The following is a 14,055-nucleotide window of genomic DNA, read 5'->3' as shown; positions in this document are numbered from 1 at the left end:
CACACAAACACACAAGCAAACCACCACCAACAACAACAACAAAGTAACAGGAATTAACAATCATTTGTTATTGATATCTCCCAGTATCAATGAATTTAATTTCCCAATAAAAAGATACAAACTAACAAAATGGATGGGAAAATAATTTTCATCCTTCTGCTGCATACAATTTTCTCGATAGATACCACTTTTCCAAGTTAAATCAAGATCAAATAACCAACATAAATAGATACATAACTACTAAGGAAGTAAAAATCAGTCATTAAATATCTTCCAACCATAAAAGCCCAGGGCCAGATGGTTTTAGTGCAGAATTCTATCAGATTTTCAAAGAAGAATTAATGCCAATATCCATCAAATTATTCCACAAAATAGAAATACAGGAAACATTACTAAATTCATTTTATGAGGTCAAAGTCACCCTGACACCTAAACATACAAAGAGTCAACAAAGAAAGAGAATTACAGAACAGTTTTCCTTAAGAACACAGATACAAAAATAATCGAAATGCTAACAAACTGAATCCAAGAACACATCAAGATCATCCGACATGATTAAGTAGGCCATGTCCCAAAAATCCAGGGATGGGTCAACATACACAAATCAGTCAATGTCATCCAACATATAAACAAACTGAAAGAAAAAAAATCATATGCCAATCTCATCAGATTCCAAAAAGGCCTCTGACAAAATCCAAAACCACAACATGATGAATATCTTGGAGAGACTGAGGACACAAGGGGCATACCTAAACAAAATAAAGGCAGTTTGCACCAATCTGACAGGCAACATCAAATTAAATGAAGAGTCCTCAAAGAAATCCCACTTCCATCACGAACAGTAGAAGGATGTCCATTCTCTCCATGTCCATGGCAGAATAACTGTGACCAGCAATGTAGCTGTCAAAAGAGTTAGACAGATTGGTGTGCTCAGACATTCAAGACATCTTTCCCACAATAACCAGGAAAAAATAGACTAATGAAACTCAAACATTCAGAATTGAATTAATGGACTATTTCTTTTAATAAGATAGCTAAATTACTATTCTGATACATACATAGATATAGATATGATATATATGTATTATACATATATCATAAATATATATCATATATATCACTTATATATATCGGCCTACATATATATAATATATATCAAATATATATATATATCAACCTACATATATGTCATATATATCAGTTATAAGCTATGTAAGTAGTAATGACAAAAAACAATATTTAATTCACTAATTAACCATCAAAAGAATTTATCGCTGTTAAATAGATCACAGGTTGTGGAAATCTACTCGGGTTAAGAGTCCACTTGGAAGTTAGCTAGAACAGGGAATAATTAGCAATAACCACAGAATAGGCTGCCAACTAGCACATGGGGTTTGTCAAGACACTGCTTTAATCTTCAGCACAACATCCTGACTATGCTCTAGGGACACCTCTCCCAATAAATGGGGAGTTAGGTTTGCGGGACACTTGATGATAGGGCCAAGGACTTGTGCAGTGCATGGTTGCCTTACTATTTTAGTCAAGCAGTCATGAAACCTGCAGTAGTTTAGATGAAAATGTTGTAGTTCCTATCATGAGGAAGGGCTTCAAAGAATATGTTGCCAACTATAACCAACCTCAATGTATACAGACAAAGTAGAGTATTAGTAAAGAGACATAAAGGAGAAAAGAAGTCAGTAGTTTTAGTGGGTAAGATGGGTGCTTGGTACAAAGTGCCTGGGTCGCAACACAATTTTATCATTTCATTAGTTTTCTTCCTAATTATGTTTTAAAGGTGTTAATAAGAGAAAGCAAAAATGCCACATGAGTGTTAGTAGATTGTGCAAGAATCAGAAATTCTCCTCAAGAAGAGAGTACCCTTAGGGGAGATCCAGATTTTAGATAAGGGAAACAGGAAACAATTTCCTGGAGAGGTTGGGGGCACAGCTGTGTTTATTGATTCTTAAAGGGAAGATCTAGAGGACATAGGAAAGGATGGCTCATGAAGGAGAACAAGATGACATTGTGTCGCTTTAGGACAGAGGTCTGTGGGACCGATTACAAGTGTGCAGGTGGATAGCTGGCAACTCAGTTGTCTGAAAAGAAGCCCCAGTGGGTGTGTGAGGGAGATGCACATGGACTTCTTCAGGTCCACACGAGCCTAAAAGGGATAAACAGCCTGAGTGGATCACATGGATTGACAGACAACTAGTGCTGGTATCCAGGGTTGATTACATGTGCCCCTGTGTATGTGAGTGTGTGTGTGCTTGCGTGTGCATGTGCATGAGCAAGTGCATGTCTATGTGTGTGTCAGTATGTGTGCATGTCTGACGGATCCCCATAAACATGAATTACAATCAACTCCATGTGAGCTTTCATGGGCAGAGATATCGATACATATATGATACAGGACCTAGATTTAAAGAGTGACCATATAATCCAACCTCCCTTTAGAGTGAAAGAATGTACTGAATATTTATCTTTTATCTCTGCTGATAATGAATCCTGATAAGTTTAGAGTCCAATCTTTAAGTCAAAATAAAGTACCTGTTTATGCTACACTAGTGGTGCTTGATTTGTCTTCCCTAGTAAGACTTGGACACTACCGTTCTCTCTCTCCTCTCTCTCTCTCTCTCTCTCTCTCTCTCTCTCTCTCTCTCTCTCTCTCTCTCTCTCTCTCTCTCTCTCTCTCTCTCTGCTTCCCATTCTTTCTAAAAGCCACCAAATGATAGATATCTTGGGTTTTTCCATTAATGGAAAGTTATCATTATGGGTAACTTGACTGTAAATTTTATTCACCTGGAAATAGCTAAAACATTTTCTAGATTTTTCTACATGTGTGTGTTCCAGAAAGACTTGGGGTGCTGGAAGAAGACCCTTCCCAGATTGGTGTCACTTTCTTGTGACCCAGATATTAGGATGTCTGAAGAAAAAGCCCCACCATGGCTTGTCTTTACTTCATGGTCTGGGAAGGTTCTAACTGTGATGCTGACGTTCTATTTTTCACTGACATGATACTCAAGCTTTTATGGGTTCCAGTATGGACAGCAATACAATTCATTATCCAACATGTCTAAGATCTCAGTACCAAATTGGGACTGCTGAAGCATCCAGTTTCACAGGCCTTGCAACTATCCTGTTCTCAGCTTCTTGTCACCTAGGTGGATAGTGTTTCAGTACTTAGCTCCTACCAGTTTTAAGCCATTCTAGTAGTCCCTGAATGAGTGTGTGTGTGTGTGTGTGTGTGTGAGAGAGAGAGAGAGAGAGAGAGAGAGAGAGAGAGAGAGAGAGAGATTCTACATGTTCTTTTCCACTAAATACAGAAGGGAGTTGAACCTTTTGACACTGAATAATGGGGTCATCTGAAAATGTATTAGTCTGCATTCATGGCCCCCTTGGAATGCATACAGACCCCAATCCACAGGTTGCAAATGAGAGAACCTTGCCTTATACTGTTCTTAACTTCTAGAATGTGACCTCTTTCAGGACTTAACATTTAAGTAAGTGTAGGTTTTTAGTGAAACTGCCTCGGTTGAGAGTCAATCGCCGTTCAAATCAATATTCAAATTTCATAGGAAGTTTATTCTAGAAAATCAGTTTCCTGAGAATTGGCGCCAACTCAAAATGGGCACTGTTGCTGGTAGAGGAATTACAGGGAAATTACAGGTCTTCACATAGCCCAACTCTTAAACTGTTGAATTGTTTTGAGATATGAGCATCTTCTAGTGAAAATCAAAAGGAAAATTAAAATTCTGGATACAATGTACTTTTTTTTTTAGGTTAAAAACTCAAGACTGTATTGTTTTCTTTTTGCTGCATATGTCATTAAAATAATGAATGTTATTGAAAATAGGTTATTTGTTGGGCTTTTTTTTTATAACATTTTAGATTCAAACTGTCAAAATGATATACTAATGACATTGGATCTTTGAAATATTACTGGGACATCTCTTTTAAAAAAGTGTCCAGATATCATTCAATGAAGTGAATGAGATTATTATGTAAATAATTTCATTTAGGTGTACTTTGGTTATAAATAATTTATGTTTATCTATATAATTATATAACATTTTATTCGAATTATAATCAAACATTATTTTATAGAGGAATGTATTATTTTAACTTTTATTATTGAAGAATAAGAATATTTCTATCTATTGTAAACACTTACATGTCAATATATATATGCATTTAAAAATCTCTAATTTGCTTTTCTAAGTGAAAACAGCTTAGATACTTTTATTTCTATGTGTATGTGTGTGTGTGTGTGTCTATTTTGCTTTTCCTTTGTTTTTTCAGTCTTCAATGCATGAGCTCTTTGTAGATTTTTTCCTATATAAATATTAGTGTTATGTTAACAATAGGTGCTTGCAGATGGAGCCTTGTTATGTTTTCTTGTGGGTTTGTCCTTATAGTCCTTCTTTTATAGATTTTTCTCTTCTTTGAAGCAGTATGGCTGGTGTTGTGACTTTGTGCTGTTCTAGTAATAGTCACAGGACACCTGGAATCAGTTTTCTTCATTCCTCTAACCTTATTGCTTCCTAATCCAATCTCAGGATACATTTTTCCCTCAGGTGACGTCATAACCTTTCACACAATTTTGTTTCATATATATATATATATATATATATATGAAATGTATACAAACATGTATGTATGTGTATATATGTGTGTGTATGTGTGTATATGTGTATATATGTGTGTATGTGTGTGTATGTCTATTTTCTTAAGAGAAATCTTATCTCATGTTTTCCATTCAGTGTCACTAGACAGTAGATGAGAAAGTCCTGAGCGCTGAAAGCAGGAGAAATGTGGTTTTAGCTTCTGCATAGTAAATAAACTGAGGACGCAGTCCAGAGAAAGAACAGTACTTGTTCTCAAAATGTGGGGCTATGGGAGAAGAGTCAGTTTTACATATCTCAAGCTTTGTAAAATGAGTTTTTAGTTGACCAGGGATATGTTTACTTTTCATATCAATGTATTGTTACTAATATTCCTATTGTATCTTATAATTTCTGTCTCTCCTAGGTCTCTCTATTTTCCTTGGTAATTTATGTTAAGAAATAAACATATCAAAACTGTGTACAATATAATCAAACTGAAAACACAGAAAATGACAAGTAAACCAACACAGACAGACAGACAGACAAACAGACAAAATTAGGAAGATATTCCTTTTGGATTTGAGGCACACCTCAGTCCAGCTTCCTGCCATGGTCTCCCCCTCCATCATAGGAGTTGCAGACCAAGGTAAGTTCAGACCTCAAACCTCATTAAAGAAGCCACAGATGACCAGAATGAGAGAGCAGACCAGGGGCCTGTTTCCATTGATGTATCAAGGATACAACCAGGAGCTCATGAACATGATAGAAGACAGGGCATAGATTGTAGAAGCCTGAGGAGCAACAAATCGACTGTGAGATTGTATTTTTCTCTTTCTGACAGAAAAGGTACACCTAAGAAAGCTCAGCATCATGGCTCCCTGGACAAGACTTAATGCAAACAGTAGATGACACTGACATGGCCAGCCAGGGTAGAAGGAAGGAAAGAGAGAATATTGACATTTATCTCAAAAGAAATTGAGTAAATAAACTGAAAAAAAAAACCAAACAGTTACTGAGTTTCCTAAGACCAAACGACTCAAACATGAAAGAAAAAAAAATGGATTTAATTCTGATTGGTCTCACACTGAGTTCTGTGGCAGGAAGAAAGAGTTAATAAGAACAAAACCCCAAAGATAATATTATAAAGACTTTCCAGAGTTTTCAGACAAATGGAAAATAAGAGAAAATGAGGACAAGCATGGAGAAAATTTTCCCTTTCCCAAAAGCTCCTTTGGAAAATTACTTGGAGACTTAGAGACCCTGTTGACTTTAATTAAGTGCTCATTAGATTGACAAACTTTTTAAAACAGTGTTGCTGCTTGCCATGTGGGTTTTCATATGCTCTCCTGGATTTCTCTCTAAATTACTTTAGAACCCTGTCAAAATAACTTGTTTATTCAAGGGAAATCACTCATAACTCTTTAAAGAACTCGGATAGATTTTTGTCTTGTGGTTGCTGGTTTGTTATTTTTACACGGTCCTATAATTTCCACCGAAATCTCTTAACTCCCCTCTGCAAAGTCAAAGTCTTCCCAAATTGGACTTAATTCCTCTGATACCAGTGGGGAAATAACTTATAATCTTCAAAATCTCCTGAGTCAGAAGTCATTGGTTATATAATTGAATAGAGAAAGTCCTGGAGGCAAGACTGTGCCCAAACAAACAACTGGACGATCCTTCCAAACACACACCTTAGCAGAAAGGAAAGACAAGGGGAATTCGCAGAATAGTGTGTACAGATAGAGTAATGCTGTTGTCTGAGTGAACGCTATGTTTGAAGGGAATTTGATACAGGCTTGTCAAACAGTCTTGGCTTACAAAAGGCCAGGAGAGCCGAGCACTGAAGAAACTGCTGTGAAAGGATTAGAATCAGGACATAATGTGGGGGACCCACCACAAAATGGTGACTTGGAAATGTATCGCTCTAAAGTACTTACCATCAGTTGAGTATCCTCACAATCATCGCCCTCTTGATCCTCTTCTCTTGTTATTTCCTTCTTGTCATTCACTAAAATATCAGATAGAGTATCCATAAAATTAATACTAAAATAGGTTTTCAAGCATGACCCAGAGACCACTAACATACTGTTTTCTACTTTGTTCCTATTACTTATAGGTTTTTTTGATTCACATATATATTAATGGTTATTTGAAAGAAATGTCATCAAACAAGATTTGTGGTTACTTCCATATGGTAGGGTGTCATCAGTGGTATAAATGGATAGTTAGTAGCAGTAGGTAGGTTTTGTTTATTCTAGTTTTCCTAATTCAGAACAATGAGTCCTCCTACTACATAAATGGAAGCATTATCTGAAAAGTTAAGTAATGGGAATAGGTACTCATAATTCTTATAGTATCTGCGACATTTCAACACAACATAAAATGTTATAACTTCTGACAAAAGTTCATATAGAACACAGGACCTGTCTTTGACACTGTAGTGAAGTAAGGCTAATAAAAATGGTATGTCATTTGACACCAGGTATGGTGGATAACATTCAAAGAATGGATGTAGAAGAAATTAATCTCTTTAACAGCATTCCCATAGGTGTAAAATGTCACCACTAGGTAGGAGAATCATGAACAGATAAAATCAAGCAAACTTCTACTCTAGAAATCAGCAGTGCAGTCCAAGTAGATTGATAGCAGGATAATACAGCTTCCTCGCTTTATAGTACTTCCAAACAAAACCAATGTTATCCAATAGGGATGAGAATCAGGAAACAACGTAGGATGGAGTCATACAATAGAATGTTATTTGCTGATTGATTGATTGATTGATGGATGGATGGATTGATTTACTCTGGTACTGAGGATTGAAACTAAGGTTTTGCACATTGTTGCCAATTACTTCATCACTGTACAAAATCCCAGCACTTTTTTTGTTTGTTTTGAGATGGGGTCTTGCTAACACATACAGGTTGGGTTTGAATCTATTCTGTAACCCAGAGAGGTCTTCAGCTTTTGAAGTTCCAGTCTCTGATTCCTGAATAGCTGGCTGGCCTTAGAAGGCTATGCTACTAGGGTTGATTACTTAGTGTTTTATTAAATTGGTATCTGAGAGGCTAGAGAGATGGTTTAGTGGTTAAGAGCACTCATTGCTCTTCCAGAGGTCCTGAGTTCAATTCCCAGCAACCACATGTGGCTCACAGCCATCTGTAATGGGATCTGATGCCCTCTTCTGGTGTGTCTGAAAACAGGTACAGTGTACCCATATACATAAAATAAAGACATTTTTAAAAATTAAAAAATTAAAAAACAGATACCTATTATAGGTTAAACATAATGAGTGGGCATAGTGAGATTACTTGTACATAAAGGGGCTTGCTGCCAACTTGATAATCTGTGTTTGTTTCCTATAACAAATGTAAAGCAAGGAGAGAATGAACTCCAGAGACTCACTGGCACAAGAGAGCCAGGACACACCTATGCACACATATGTACACACACTCATGCACACACAGATGCAAACACACAGATATGCACACACACACACACACACACACACACATATACACGGTAATAATATAGTTAAACATATTTTTTTTAATTTACCAAATTCTGACAGCCATAGACAAGACACCAATTTGTATGAAGCTCAAGAGAAACTGAAGTTATTTTCTGGGGAGAAAAAGCTGAAGCATTGTCCGTAGGCTGAGACTGATGTGGAGGAACAAAAGGAGACACACGGAATTCATCTCCTCTTCTGCTATTTAGTCCTAAAATCAGAATAAATAAATCATTTCAATGTGGTTTATATGCTACAGTCCTGCAACTTACTATAGGATAAATTTGACAATAAGGTGACTTTGATCAAAGTCCCATGTTCCTGCTTGCTTGACTTGGGTTAGCATCTGAACCAAGTGCCTATCGGCCTCCCAATTTACTTAGTAACTGAATGTTCTCATCCTGTAGCTTCAGACAATATAGGTTATGTTTCCTTCTACATGTCATACAGAAGAAAAGTATAAATAAATCTTGAAGCCATTAAATAATGTGTCTTTCTATGACAGAAGTCTAGATTAGCTGGAGGCTAATCATATATAGTTTTGCTTCCCCCCACATTTTTTTTACCAAATAATTGATTTTGGTTTATGTTTACAACCAGAAACAAATTTTAATTGAGTTTCCAGACTTTACAGTTCCATTCCTCACATTACAGTAGCCAGATCAATCATTTTGTGTCTTGCTATGCTTGACACCTAGCCACAGACGGTAGGAAGTTCGCCTGTCTATCATATCCTTGCCTTAGGTACAAACTGATAAAAAGTTTAGATGAGATTTCCATATTGACAGCTACCTCAGTAGGGAACGGGGTAGAAGGTGGGTAATAGCTTATACCAACATGCCTGGTAGACAAAAAAGGGCCCGTTTTCCATAATTCGCTCAAACTCCAAACAGCAACTTAATTTTCTTTCAGTTTTCAGTTTGAGATGCACGGCAGGGTTCTCCTCCCTAGGCAAAAGGCAATATGAGGTGAGAAGAAGAACACGCTGCCAGCACAGGTATAGGCCTGCATAATGGAGCCCTGGTTCTGGGAAAGAGCCTTTTCATTTTAACAACTGTGAGAGTGAGGAAAGGAGCATAATGAAGAGAACGTAATTGAGTGGGAGAGAAACATTAGCTATGCACGGAGAGGAAGACTTCAGAGGCCTTTGACTTCGAGTGTGCGCACTAAAGCTGCCTGTGAAGGGCCCAGAAAGCCAGAGCGGTCAGCACCTACATCTCCACAAAGTCACGACTTTTTAAAAAGCGTTTATTTTTAATTACATGATGACAGCATTTAATGTTATTCCATGGCCCTATGAGGATCTAAGTTATATGGGGGCCTGGTAGTTCTTTGGTTTATTTCTTTTTGACACATACGTCAATTTAACACCAAAAAAAAATAAAAATAAAATAAAATACAAAATTGAAACCATTAAACATAACACAAACTGAGGGAGTGAAAAGGTGTGGAAGAAAGAGAAGGTACAGTGAGGTCCTAAGGCAGCAAAGGGAGCAGGCATAGGCACACACATTAGCAATACTAAAGTAATAGATTGTAGAATCTTTTACTCTGTTATGCACACTCTATAGAGACAAGGTTAAAATCATCGAGTCACTAGTGCTTAATAACTAATATTCATTTTAATTCACATCAAAGTCGTGTGATCGTGACTGTGCATTTTTGAACATTGACTAACGAAGCTAACAGTGGAAACACATTTGTTAAATATTTTTTTCTTTCAATACGACTAAGTCTAATGAGGATGCTACCCCATCATGTGACGCACGTTGATTTCAAACCTGTGGCAATCCTAAGTCAGCCTTCGGGGTGCTGGAAATACAGATAGGCATCGCCATACTCCTATTATTTTATTTATGAGGCATAGCTAATTATACCGGCTGCAGCCAATTGGCTTCCTGAACTTGTCAAACCTCTAAGAATTCTTGGGAAAAACAAAGCACACAGTTGAATGCACTATGGGCTTAACTGGTGTTAGAACATTCCTGGGGCATATTTAATAGAAATAAATAACAAATCTCTAAAGTAAAACGATATTTGTGTTCTTACCTACAGGAAGCTCATGATGAACCCATCGAGGATAAAACAAGGCCACTGTTTATTTCACTTAGGTTCTTATGTCTTTGACTTTATTGATCAATATCACCCCTGAATAGGGATTACTATAGGATTGAGGCTTTACTCGATTCAATAAACCCCCAAGTTTCTTAACCCCTCCCATGTTTTTAAAGAAAGGTGAACAAATACTTTTAAAAGGAGGGTTTATTTTCTCTTAGTGCCTTGAGAAATTCTTCAGCCACACTTTAAAGGTATGTGGATGCTTTTGAAATGCATCATGTTCTAATCTACCCATAGGCTAGGAAAAAACTGAAAATCATTTATTTTTTTAGCCTTAAAAAAATCAATGTAGGAAAAAAATGGCATCTGTGTAGATAGAAAAGGCAAATGCTGCTTTATGGCACAATATAGGAACGAGTATCTTAAAGACAGAGTCACTAGGCAGCACTGCTGTGTTAGACACCCAAAACATGCCTTCCTATATGGTTTTATTTATGTATGCATTTATTTTTTTTGGTACTTTTTTTCGGAGCTGGGGACCGAACCCAGGGCCTTGCGCTTCCTAGGCAAGCGCTCTACCACTGAGCTAAATCTCCAACCCCTATGTATGCATTTATTAACAGAGATGTGAGCATCTATTTCTTCAGCTCTTGTGCAAAAATATCAGAAATGTGTTTTTCACATAAAACTGAATTTAATAAACTTGATGCTCTGTAATTTGGCAAATCACATACTATATAATGTTTGAAAATTGAGGATCAATAACTTTACTTAAAGTCCATAGTGATGAATCTGAAATTTGTATTTTAAAATATAGAAACTAAATAAGCTGTTGACTATAGGATAACATATTTTGCTGTATTTCTGGAATTTCAGTAAGCCATGTGGATTTTATAAAAGGCGGAGCCATTTAATTACAATATCTTTCCAGGTCATTGTAGATGAAAACTCATTGATATAATATACCATTCACTTTATTAAGTAATGTAATATACCTTACATTTCTTTGTCCAACATTTCACAGTAGCATTTCCAGGACAATAGAGAAATCATGTCATAGTTTGTTTACTATGTATGCGTTATGCACTGATTATAGAGACTGGATTCCTCTAAACAGTGTTTTCTCTCAGCAGTCATCAAACTGAATGACAAGGCACGCTGTCACAGCTGGAGGTTGCCTGTACATTTCCATTTTTAGTTGCTTGTACATTTCTTCCTTTGGATTCGTTAGAATAATGTTAATATTTAATATTAGTTCATATGTATGTAAGTTCTGACCAGCAGCCCTGAACTCATCACCATATACCAATTATTACTTTTCTATCTGGTGGTTATTATGCATTACTATGAAATTTGGATATTCCATGCACACCAATCTCAAAGTTTCCAGTTCTACAATGTGCAACTGATACCAAAAGTGGACATAAGTTATTAAAAAATGCAATATTTAAATAGTAGGCCATATTCTCTGATTCATATTTTTATGTTCTTAAGATTTCATTAGAGTGTGTTTCAGTTAGTATTAGAAGACGTGGTATCATTTTGTGTGTGTGTGTGTGTGTGTGTGTTTGTCACCTGTATCACTCCATGTCACCTTGAATTTCTATTCACTTTTCCACCTTCTATCCATCTTAACAAATTTTCCTTACATTTAAAATATTTTAATTGAATGTTATTAAGGTACAAAGCACAGATACATATAATAGTTGAAAGATTGTCATAGTAAAGAAATGAACATTTCATCACTTAATATGGCTATTCTTGTACTGGTTCCTTAGTAAAAACAGTTGACATTCAACTGTTCACATGACTGTTTGACATGGTACAATTATTTTTATCACATATCAACATTTTATTGTGCGCTGGATTTCTCTGCCTGTTCTACTGTCATTAATTGTCTATTTTTAAAACATTCTATAGCTCCCTTGCCTCTTCACAGCTTCTCCTCCATGCTGTGAGCCCCTGACTCCATTTCATTACCTCCACTGCAGTGTGATACTGGCTTCCTGCCACGCATTCCACAGGACATACTTCTGTGATATCAGAGCTCTTGAAAGGTGCTTCGAAGACTTTTAACTTTGTTATGTGTGTGAGCTTCAATCTAGCTAGTCAATGTAAACACTGTGCTCTTACCTCTTCCTACCTGTTAGCCTAAGTAGTTTTGCATGAAATATTTCCTCATTTACAACTTGCCTGTCCTATGCCAAGAGGTGCTCAGAGCACAGAACCCATAGCCGTACACAAAACAGATAAAAGGAATGTTTTCATGAGTCTCGTATTCTGATTGGAAGACAGTTGTTACTAAGGTACCCTGTTCTGATATCCTGGTCAGACTGACACTCCCAGTCACTATATTTTGTTTGGTTTGATGATTATTTCTGAGTCTTTATTTACATTCCCCTTCTAGAGCAGGGAACACTTCAGACAAACTTCAATTCATAGTCATCATGTATGAATATACAAAGATCTGGCCCAATGAACTCAAGTAGCAACAACGCTAATGGGCTTCCAAAATCCATCCTTCATTGTAACGTGAATTGATACTCAGTTGCAAGCACATGAGAACTCAGTTTCATCCTTTCCTTACTTGTCCTTCCTTACTTGACTACAGGTATATTTCCAAGTAGCACTTCCTTTCTGGGCAGTCTTCATTTCAGAACACTTCCAAGTGAACTTTATCTAAGACATGAAGACAAAAAGTAAAAAACAAATCTTGTACATTTATGACATATAAGGTAGATGTTTCCATTGCTTCTTTCTGTATACTCCAACATGTTGTTTTATTGTGTATAAGAATCTTATTTTCTTATATCTTTGATGTCATATATTTACACACACATATGCATATACATGCTCACACAAAAGGAAGTGTGTGTGTGTGTGTGTGTGTGTGTGTGTGGTGTGTGTGTGTGTGTGTGTGAAAAATTGTGGCATTCTCAAAAGTTTCATTCAGAGTCAGATTATCACTGATTTTTCTTTCATTACCTTCTGCCAAAATGACCAGTAGTAACCTGGACAGAAGTAACATTTTATCCTGAAATGGTAGGGAGAGTTTCTCATGCAACAGACACATGTGATCCAGATATGTAAATGTGCTTAAAACAGCTAGTGGGTGTCACAATCAAACAAGGTAAAGCCAGGGAGAGAGTTAAGGAGAGCAGAGCAGGAATGGAGGAGTCAGTGACTTAGGGAACTCACTGATAATATGCCATTTGAACAGAGCTCTGTACTATAGATCTCAAGGAATGGTCTTCATAAGTATCCTGATACTAATCTCCAGAGGCTACACAGGCTGTTGGTATAAATAGGATATTGTGAAAGAGAAACAATTTCGGGATGCAGAGTGTGTAGGCCTCAAAGATCACTAATGCTAGTTTGAACAGTGAGAAGGGAGGCATCAGAGATTGTGTGCCAATACAGGAAGAAATAACAAACATCTAGGCATGTCGCAAAGTTAGACTGAACTGACATAAGGCAGGATGGAGGTAGGTGTATAAAAAAGGATGATTCCTTGACCAAAGTGATTGGAATGGCAGACTTTCCATTTTCTGAGAGACTTCAGAACGAAAGAATTTTGTTAACTCAGGACATCTAGCACACTACTTTTTGCTTGAATTTTCAACACTTTTTTACACTTCTTCACTTTTCTGTTTTAACCCTTACTTTTCTCTCATCTTTATATGATAAATGTTTTTGCCTCTTCCATGTTTCAGATATGTGTTACTCTTCTGTAGAATCTTTTCGGTGATAAATCTCCATATAAAGTATGACCTTGTTCTCTCCCATATTAAAACTCTTTAACCACGTTACTTTTGCCAGTCAAACTTATTATTATATATGGATAATAAGAAGGCCATTGACGGAGAGATAATATAAATGAGAAAA

At 36.6% G+C, this 14,055-nt stretch overlaps 1 long non-coding RNA gene across 1 annotated transcript in view; it reads right to left on the bottom strand.

Moving 5' to 3' along the window:
* The window catches only part of LOC147995456 (uncharacterized), a 66,208-nt gene that overhangs the window by 10,961 nt on the left and 41,192 nt on the right, over positions 1–14,055 (bottom strand). The window contains exons 2-3 of the long non-coding RNA XR_015684938.1: positions 8,160–8,323; positions 6,542–6,612 (exon numbers count right to left, since the gene is read on the bottom strand). This is a non-coding gene — a long non-coding RNA (uncharacterized LOC147995456). The remainder of the gene's footprint in view (positions 1–6,541; positions 6,613–8,159; positions 8,324–14,055) is intronic.

The sequence above is a fragment of the Rattus norvegicus genome, chromosome 3 (genome assembly GCF_021556685.1).
Source record: "Rattus norvegicus strain SHRSP/BbbUtx chromosome 3, alternate assembly SHRSP_T2T, whole genome shotgun sequence".
NCBI classification, from domain to species: domain Eukaryota; kingdom Metazoa; phylum Chordata; class Mammalia; order Rodentia; family Muridae; genus Rattus; species Rattus norvegicus.
The sequence above is the reverse complement of the archived record's forward strand: the minus strand, read 5'-3'. Positions and strand labels throughout refer to the sequence as shown.